Below are 10,649 nucleotides of genomic sequence, written 5' to 3' on the forward strand. Positions count from 1 at the left end.
CATAGCTCATATTTAGGTCGTTATATTTTTGGATTTTTTGGAACTTGAATATTTTTTCTATACAAATAATCTATTATAATCTTTTTAAATGTATTTATAGTTTTATTAGTTTCTAAAGCACGTGATTTGCACGTGTGTCCTGTACAGTAATATAGTATAAGATTTTAACTATTCATGTAAGATTATTAAAATACGTTTTTTATATGTTATGTTTTCATTTGACTCATTTATTTTAATATTTTTCCTATTTTGCATTTTTTATATTTAATTTCGATCAATTTCTGAGTAGCGAATCCAAAACATAGATTTAAGTTATTATAGTGTTTGCCTTTTCCGAAACTTAAATATAGTTTTTTGTATACGAATGATCTATTATAATCTTTTTACATATGTTTATAGTTTTACTAGTTTCTAAAGCACGTGATTTGCACGTGTATCATGTCCAATCATTTAGCACAAGATTTTAAATATTCACATAAAATTATTACAATCTATTTTTTATTAACGTTTTATTTTTCTTTTCGCTGATTTATTTTAATATTTTATATTTTTTATATTAAAATTTGATCAATTTATGAGTTGCAAATCTAAACTTAAATTTAGGTCATTTTAGCGTTTGGCTTTTTCTGAACATAAATATATCTTTTATTCAACTTCTGAGTAGAAAATTCAGAACTCAGATTTATATCATTATAATGCTTGGCTTTTTCTGAACTTAAATATTTCTTAATGATTTGTTATAATTTTTTATGTTATTTTTTAGTTTTTAAAATACGTTATTTGCACGTGTATCTTGCTCAATCATTTAGTAGAAGATTTTATATATTCACATACGATTATTACAATACGTTCTTATTAAATAGTTCTTTTCTTTTATTGGTTCATTTAAATATTTTTATTTTAAATTTGTTAAAATTTAATTTCGATCAACTTTTGAGTTCTGAGTGAATCAAGAACTCAAATTTAGGTCGTCATACTCTTTGATTTTTTTTGGAACTTAAATATTTTTTCTATATACAAATGAACTATTATAATCTTTTTAAATGTGTTTATAATTTTATTCGTTCATAAAGCACGTGATTTGCACGTGTGTCCTGTCCAATAATTTTGTACAAGTTTTTAAATATTCACATAAGATTATTACAATGTGTTTTTTATTAATGTTTTATTTTCCATTTCACTCATTTATTTTAATATTTTTCCTATTTTGTATTTTTTACATTTAGTTTCTATCAATTTCTGAGTAGCGAATCCAAAACTTAGATTTAAGTTATTATAGCGTTTGGCCTTTCCTGAACTTACATGTTTTCTTTTGTTCAATATTATGATGATCTGATAGGTCATTTTCAGATTTTGCCTTCATGTATGTGTTTTGAAACCTCGAATAGCTTTATTTAGACTTCTTCGGTTTGCATGCACAATTCATACTTTTTTCGGAATCTTTTTATGTGAAAAACTAAAGAAAATGTGAAATTTTACCTTAAAATTCATTTGAATTGACTACGGATAACGTTTTGTATAAACGGACCCGGATCAGTATTTTAACGGTCCCGCTAGGTCCGTATCGTGATTTGGGACTTGGATGTATGCCTAATCAAATTCGAAAGTTCCTAACTTGATCTAATGTAATTTGTTGAAAACTAGCAATTTAAAGGTTTAAATAATTCTTAAGTTTGACCGTAGATTGACTTTGTTGCTATCGGATTCGAATTTTGATTTCGGAGCTTGATATAGGTTTATTTCAGTATTTATCACTTGTTTGCAAAAATTTGGTGCAAAACATAGTTGATTTGACGTGATTCAGACATCCGGTTGTAAAATTAAAAGTTATTAAGTTTCTTTGAAAAATTCATTTGTTTTGGTGTTCGATTCGTGGTTCTAGGTGTTATTTTGATGTGTTGATCGCACGAGCAAGTTCATATGATATTATTACACTTGTGTACATATTTAGTTTGGAGTTTAATAGGCTCGGGTGAGTTCCGGATAGGCTAGGTGTGATTTTTGGACTTAGGCCATTGCTGATTTTTCATTGTTGTTGTCACCTGATACTTTATTCTTCGCAATCGCGAAAGGGAATTGGGATAGGGTGAAATTCCTTCATTGCAAACGCGGTGGCAGGATCGTGAACGTGAAGCTTTGGGGTTTTGCCCTTCGGGAACACGGGCAGCCTCTTGCGGACGAGTAGGGCGGAGGGGACCTGGGAAGGGGCATGTTGTTACTCTACACGAATGCGAAGGCTTGGGGGAGAAGCCTTCGCGAACGCGTGAACATCGTGAACGCGTAGGCCATTTGGGTCGATGTGCATCGCGAACACGCCACGCCCTTCGCGAATGCAAAGAAGACCAGACGCCAATGATTTAAAATGTCCCAAATACGGGATTTCACCCATTTTCACCATCTTTTCATTAGAGCTCGGTCTAGAGGCGATTTTGAAGAGAAAATTTATCACTAATTCATAGGTTAGTATACTTTATTTCATTTTCTTCTATCTCCATCAACACCCATTGATTTCTAACCTTAATCTATGCTCTTTCATGGTAGAAAATTAGGGATTTGGGAAGAATTAAGGGATTGTAAAATTAAGATTTAGATTTCAAATTGAGGACGAATTTCGAAATTAATCACATAATTAGGCTCGGGGTGAATGGGTAATCGATTTTTGGTCCGAATCTCGAGTTTTAACCAATCGGGCTCTGGGCTTGACTTTTGTTGACTTTTAGGAAAAATGTAAAGATCTTAACTTTATGTATTGTAATTGATTTTTCTCGCATTTTTTGTTAATATTAAGTCAATTTTGGTTAGATTTGATTGGTTTGGAAGCGAATTTTAGAGAAAAGACCCCGATTGAGTTTTGATTTGCTTGTAGAGCGAAGTAAGTGTTGGGTCTAACCTTGATTTGAGGGAGCTAGGAACCCTTGAGCTATATGCTATGTAGATTACATGTGTAGCGGCGTATATGCGTGGTGACGAGTGTATATATGCCGTTGAAATAGTTGTTATCATGATTTTCGTATTTCAATAACTATTTTATTCCATGTCTTGACTGTTACATGCCTTCATTGTTTCCTATGCCTTAACTTGTTACTTGTCACTTATTACTCTGGTACTAAAATGCTCGTTTCTTCCATAATTTCATGATTATTTGCTACTTGCATTATTTGTCTTACTTGTACACTTTAACTATCATATATTTGGCTTGTCTTGTTGCTTGTATTACTTGTAATATTCCTTGATTTGTTACGAGGATCCTTTCTCACTCTGCTTTCATATTTTTTAATTGTAACGATTCTTGTGAATTGAGTTGTTGAGTTAATTTCATTTATTGACATTGTTTATGGATCAGGTTGCGCTGCAATGGGTGGAATAAGGGAGGGTTGATATTGATATGGTGGGATCGGGTTGCACGTCGCAACGGATTTTTATATATGATTTTGATATGGTGAAATAAGGGAGGATTATGATATTGATTCTGATTATATGGTGGGATCGGATTGCGCACCACAACAGATTTTACTTGTTATTCTTATATTGAAACGATGAAATAAGGGAGGATATTGAGTTTGTACGGGGGGATCGGGTTGCGCCCCGCAACGGGTTATGTGTTTTGTATTCATTATTGCATTGTATTAGTTCATACGAGATTCTGAGGACAGATATTTCTGATTTTACTGATTTCGAGGAGTTGAGTTTATTTTCAGAAGTTGACTGCTTTAATTTTACTGTGTTCCTTTCTTACTATCATTAGTATATTGCGTACAAGTTATTGTAAATGATCCTGTAACGACCTGACCGGTCGTTGTGAGCTATAGCGTGTCGTTCAACAATTTGAGGCCTTGGGTATCTCCACTTCATGTTTTATAACTTGTACAGGTCAGAATTGAATTTCGAGAAGTTCGGAGTTGATTTAGAAAGAAAATTCAAAATTCAGAAGCTTTAAGTTGGAAGAGTTGACCAGGGTTTGACTTTTGAATAAACGACCTCAGAATCGGGATTTGAAGATTCTAATAGATTAGTACGATAATTTCGGACTTGGATGTATGTTCCGGTTGAGAATCGGGTGATTCGGGGGCATTTCGGTGCTTAATATGGAAAGTTTGTATTTTGAAGGTTTTAGAATTTCTTAAGTTTGATTTGAAGTGGACTTTGGTGTTATCGATGTCTGTTTGAGGTTTCGAGCCTTGGAATAGGTTCGTAACGTGATTTATGACTCGTGCGTAAAGTTTGGCGTCATTCCGAAATGTTTAAGTATGAATCAGACATGTTCGTTAAAGTTTGGAAGTTTAAAGAAAGGTTTCGACCGTTGATTCGTAGTTTTGATGTTTTTTGGTGTGATTTGAGGCCTCGAATAGGTTCATGTTATGTTTTGTAACGGGTTTGTATAATTGAACGGGGTCTCGGGGGCCTCAGTTGTGTTTCAGATGTATTTGGGTTGTGTCGCGCTCTTATTTGAGGTTTCGATGTTGTTTTCTTGGGTATAAAAGATACTATATTGAGCAAACGACCTTTGATTTGTGATTGGATTAAAACATCAGGTCTGTATCGTAATTACGGATAAAAATCGTCGAATTCGGATATTGTATGAGAGAGTTATGCCTATTTCCATGTCAGACAAAATTGCAGGTTTCTAGTGCGAAGCTTTGTTCTTCGCGAACGCGAGAGATGTTCCGGGAATGCGAAGAAGGATTTCTGGCCTGACCGGCTGCTCTTCACGAACGCGAAGGTCTCCCGCGAAGGCGATGAAGAAAAATCATCTGGATAGTGTTTTAAACCGAGAATTTTAGTATTTTGGGCATATCTTGAATTCTAGAGCTCCTTTTGAGGTGATTTTTGCAGCGTTGTCCTCGTCTCAACAAGGGGTAAATATCTGACCTTTATTTTGATGTTTCTCCATGATTATTTCTATTGGTTATTATTTTTGTCCGTGTTTGGATTGTAAAAATTGTGATTTTGAGCCCAAAGTTGAGAAATAGTAAATCCTTGATTTGAAGGTCGATTCATGGACGAAATTGGATGATTTTATGGATATAGACCATATGAGTTATGGATAATATTTATTTTCAATAATTTTCTGAATCCAGGTACGTGAGCCTGAAGGTTGACTTTATTGACTTTTCGAGCGGAGTTGGAAATTATTATATGTTGATTTATTATAAGTATCATAGTATTTTTTTTATTGGTTTGCACATCACATCCACAAGAAGCACAAACTCTAAGTCTTCCCAAAACGTGCACAAGCAGACAACCACGTGACTCAATTGTAGACGGTGGGCTCCCCCACTTAGCTTTAAGCTACAATCATATAAATGCAAAACCCACAAAGATTCCTCCTTCTCAATTACCATTATCTCACACCGTTAACCTGCCACATTTCTCGTAATCTCTTGTTAAACTTTTCATGAACATTCCGAATTATCAGCCACAATCGCATATTCGACCTTTTGCTAGGTAGTAAGTAGAACTCTTCGTAGAAACTTCATCAAAATTATGCAACCACTAACCTGCTCAAAAGAGATAACCCACCTATGGAATTCCATGCCGACATATTCCAATGATGGTGCACTGGTTACCACTACTATGAAATCAGTAGACCCTCCTGAGCCCATGCTCATCCACCAGCTGTACAAGTCTGTTCATTCCCCATTGACATCAACTGAAAGTTCGACAATACATTCCAAACTCAAAGTCACGTCGTATCCCATAACGATAATCAAGCTCTTACACCCCTAAACACCCCAAGCCAACTTCTTTCCGTCATATTCACCCTTCTTCAGCACAATAGTCACCATTCCAAATAAAATATGTAGACCTAATCACTATCCACCATGATCCCCAAATCGCTCTAAACTTTTCTCAAGGCATGTGGCGATCCTACCACAGAATCCATATGCTACTCTGCCACTCCCACTTCAGTTAAACCATCTCCTTTAAGAAACTTCTCGACCTCTGCTTTTCATACTTGACCTGCTAGCCATTCAACCACCGCGAGACACCGGACACTGTGTCCTTCCTCATCTTTTGTTGCCCAAATGCTGCCTTAAATCAAAACCCATCTTTGTAGCACCTGAACTCATAAATTGATAACAACTCTAAGCCTCCTCGAAGTTCATCTTTCTTGAGCCATCAGTATTAGAAACACTGATTCGATTCTGAAACTGCTACACATCGCTATCTATGACAACCTGTTACAACCCATATCCACATGTGTTAGTTCATGCCATATATTAGTTAACATAAATCCAAAAAGGAATTATCTTTGAGATGATAAGAAGTCAATCCTATTGGTCTTAAGTGATACAAGAGTGTATAAGGGTGATTAACCAGTATTAGAAGTTAAACGAATCAAGGATGTTGTAACTCGTATTTTCAGGTAATCTAGCGGTGCTTAATACACTCAAGAGGTAATTTATTAAGGTATTTTAATCATATAATATCCGTATCATAAGTTTTGAAGTCAAACGAGTTATGAAACAAAAGTCGACAAAAGTTGTCGCAACTTAGGTTCATAATTTTACTTAAACATTAGGTCAAATGTTTCTAATCTTTTCTCATAATTTACAAGGAATTACGGGGTGATCTACCAACCAAATTAAATATCTATGAGTCTAGTTTCCAACGCATTAAACCGTTCATCGATACGATCTCGGAGTAGAGAGATATTCACGTTTTCGCGAGACTGCGCCAAACACCTCTCTATGGGGCCCACTAAGTCGGTTTAAGATATTTGGACCTATATAGGATGACTCCAACCCGTTTTAAGTCATTTCTTTTCACTATTTTCAGACCTTAGAACCCTAGGAACATCCTCTCAAGGTTCTCTCAAGATTCAAGACCCAAAAAAAGGGCAAACAACACAAATCAAGTGTCGGGAATTCCGTGGCGCTAGTAAGTCTCTTGTTCTTCTTGTTGTTGCTCATTTTTGTGTCGTTCCAGCTCGTGTGGGAGGTTGTTTTAAAGGGTTTATGTTCTGTAAATACTCCCTCATGTTCTTAATATCAATCCTAGGTGATTTCAAGCCTTCTAAAGTGATTCTAGTGCCGAAAAACACTAATTGATCGCTAGTTTCGCTTTTTTGTTGTTGTGGCAGCATTGGAGGGATATTTCATGGAAATTTAAGGTCAAATTGGAGTTGTTCTTTCTGTATAAAGGTAAGGAACCTCTTACTCTATATGTATTTAAGATTATCCAAGTTGCGGCTAAGCCATTGAAGCTAGAACTTGTGAGATATATATCGAAAGGCTTGGTAGTAATGTTATTGTTTTGTGGACTGTTTTGCGTTGTTGTTGGGCTGCGTATTTTACTACTATCTTGTGGAGTTTTGGAGGAGGAAGGGTGTGGAGAAACACCATATATATGTAGGTTTATGGGCTGATAGTTATTCGTAATATTTCCAGGTTGTTTGACACGACTACGATGGTCGTCGTATGTATGGAGTGATTAGGCTGTGTGTGGACTATTTTGGGAGGCTCAATATGTTTATTATTGATGTTGTTTGGGCTGTTTGGTGATTGTTTTGAATGGTGTGAGGTCATATATATAGGGGAGGTGCTGTCCGTTTCATCGTAAAATAGGTTGTGGTCGATACATAATAGTTATGACGCTTAAATGATAACGATAGTATCGTTTCTCTTATTGTAGACTAAGGAGTTTTGACAATTGCATAGCTTGAGATTGGGGCAGTATATACAAGGTATGTGAGACTATCCCTTTCCTTCTTTTGCACGACTCCAATTGTACATAATGTAATGAACGAGCTTCCAAAGATACTCTACTCTTAGAAGCTAGCAGTACTTACATTGTTTTCCCTCTTATGGAACGATTGATGTTAATGTTGCTTCTCTTATTCTTATGTTATCAATGTTATTGGTACTTCCTGATTCTTATAAGGTTCATAGTGAAGAGTTAGTCCTAATAACGTGTACAGAGGATACCGACCTTACGTCACTCCGAAAGGTTTAGAATGTGATTCCATGAGTCGAGCATGCATTATATATATGTATCTATTTTACTCTACCGAGCCACGCTATAGTTGGCCGGGTACGACACCTATTGTGCAACCACTGATCAGTTGGGTTTTACCGAGCTCCACGTGGCCGGGTACGATTCTACCGAGCCTATTATGGCCGGGTACGATATGATGATGATGATGCCCACAGAGGCGAATGCTTTAAAGGTTTATGTATTTATACATATGTATCATGCATTTCATGTAAGTAGCCCTCAGAGGTACTAAGATGTTACAGGTTGTATATTCTCTATCCTTACTTACATTACTGATCGTATTTATGGTTCCTTGCCTTACATACTCAGTACTTTATTCGTACTGACGTCCTTTTATTTGTGGACGCTGCATGTCGTGCTGCAGGTCCTGATAGACAGGCAGGTGCAGCTCCCCCACCACAGTAGACTGTCCAGTTCAGCGGTGATTGGCGAGATCCCTTCTCCGGACTTGCCTTGGTCTTGGTATGCAATTTTTGTTATAGACATTATGGGTATGTCGGGGCCCTGTTCCGGCTATGTTGCAACACTTATGTTCTTTTAGAGGCTCATAGACAGGTGTCGGCTCATGTATAGTTTGGTATGCCTTGTCGGCTAGTTTTTGTTGTATAGTCTTTCATAGTAGCGTGGTAGCTCATACCTTATATGTAGTTTCTTGATTGTCTGGTCATCCCCTGCTATGTATGTTCATGCCGTCATATTTTATTGCTGGTTGTCCATGATCTAGGTCTACCATTTATATTGATCTCGTCAGCCCTAAAAGATAATAATGAAGGTTAGATGAAATGTACGTTGGTGCTCGGCAAGTGTGGTCGGGTGCTAGTCATGGCCCTTCAGTTTGGGTCGTGACAAACTTGGTATCAGAGCAAGTCTATCCTAGGGGTTGTCTATGAGCCGTGTCTAGTAGAGTCTTGATTATGGATGTGTAGCGCGCCACATTTATAATCAGGAGGCTACATGACATCTAGGGTTGTTACCTTCTTCCTGAATCTAGATCGTGCGTAGAGTTGAGTCGTAAGTGTTCGTCTCTAATATTCACCTTGTTTTTTTCAGTGATGCCTTCGACTAGGAAGCAAACGATTAGTAGACGGCTTGATACAACAGCGGGAGAGGGTACCAGTCAGGTGCCCCAAGTCAGAGCAGGACAAAGTGAGGCTCAAAGTGAGATGCCCTCTCATACCTCATCTACTCCATCTCCTCCAGAGGATATTAGAAGGCACCCAGCGCCTCCAGTTCCTCCGTCTGGCACTCCAGACCAGGATATGCGGAGTGCTTTGCAGTTATTGACTAGCTTGGTAGCTGCTCAGGCTCAGAGGCAGAATACAGGTGCTGCTGAGAAACCAGTTAGTACAAGAGTTCGTGATTTTATTAATTTAGACCCTCCAGTGTTTACCGGATCAGACCCCAAGGAGGACCCACAGACTTTTATTGACCAGGTTCATCGTACACTTCGGGTTATGCATGTTAGTGATACAGAGGCAGTAGAGTTGGCTTCTTATCGGCTACGGGATTTAGCGGTTCTCTGGTATGATAGTTGGGAGAGATCCAGGGGTCCGAACCCTCCTCCAGCTGTGTGGAAGGAATTTTCTGAGGCCTTTCTTCGTCACTACTTGCCAGTTGAGATACGACGAGCTAGAGCTGATAAGTTCTTGAACCTTAGACAAGGTAATATGAGTGTGCGAGAGTACAGTATGCAGTTTGATTCTTTGGCAAGGTATGCTCCCCATATGGTGGCCGAGATGAGTGATAGGGTGCATATGTTCGTGAATGGGTTGGGACCACATCTAATAAATGAGTGTACGACAGCCTCCTTGGTGGAGGGCATGGATATTTCCCGTATTCAAGCTTATGCCCAGACCCTAGAGGATCGTAAGCGCCAGTAGAGGGCAGTTAGGGAGCAGGATAGAGGCCAGCATAAGAGGGCGAGATTTGCAGGGTATTCTGATGACTTCAGAGGCCGCATCAGGCCACAGTTTTCGAGGAGTTCGGCGCCACTTGTAGCTAGTGCTCCTCCACAGTTTCAGAGGCCTCGATATGATCGATCCTATTCTGGTCCAAGTCAGAGTTTGCGGGCATCTGGCTCGCAACATCACAGGGATACTAGTCAGATGAGACCCCCAACACCATATTGTGATCAGTGAGGCAAGGCCCACTTTGGACTGTGTCGTCAAGGTTCTGATGCATGCTATTCGTGCGGCCAGCCTGGCCATATGATGCGGGATTGTCCTAATAGAGGAGGTGATGGTATGGCTCAGCCGACTGGATCTGTGTCTGGTTCTTCCTCATCAGTTCGACCTCCAGCACGGGGTTTTCAGCAGTCGACAGGTCGTGGTAGGGGTAGAGGTGCAGTGCCGAGTTCGAGTGGTGCTCAAAATCGAACCTATGCTCTAGTAGGTCGACAGGATCTCGAGTCGTCTCCAGATGTTGTTACAGGTATTATATCTGTGTTTTCTTATGATGTATATGCGTTGATTGATCCGGGATCTACATTATCATATGTTACACCCTTTGTGGCTAATAAGTTTGGCATTGAACCTGAATTGATAAGTAAACCCCTCGCGGTATCTACTCCGATAGGAGATTCTGTGATTGCTAGAAGGGTATATAGAGGTTGCACTGTGATGATTTGTAGTCGTCAAACCTCGGCAAATTTA

This window comes from Nicotiana sylvestris, chromosome 7 (assembly GCF_000393655.2).
Source record: "Nicotiana sylvestris chromosome 7, ASM39365v2, whole genome shotgun sequence".
Lineage (NCBI taxonomy): Eukaryota > Viridiplantae > Streptophyta > Magnoliopsida > Solanales > Solanaceae > Nicotiana > Nicotiana sylvestris.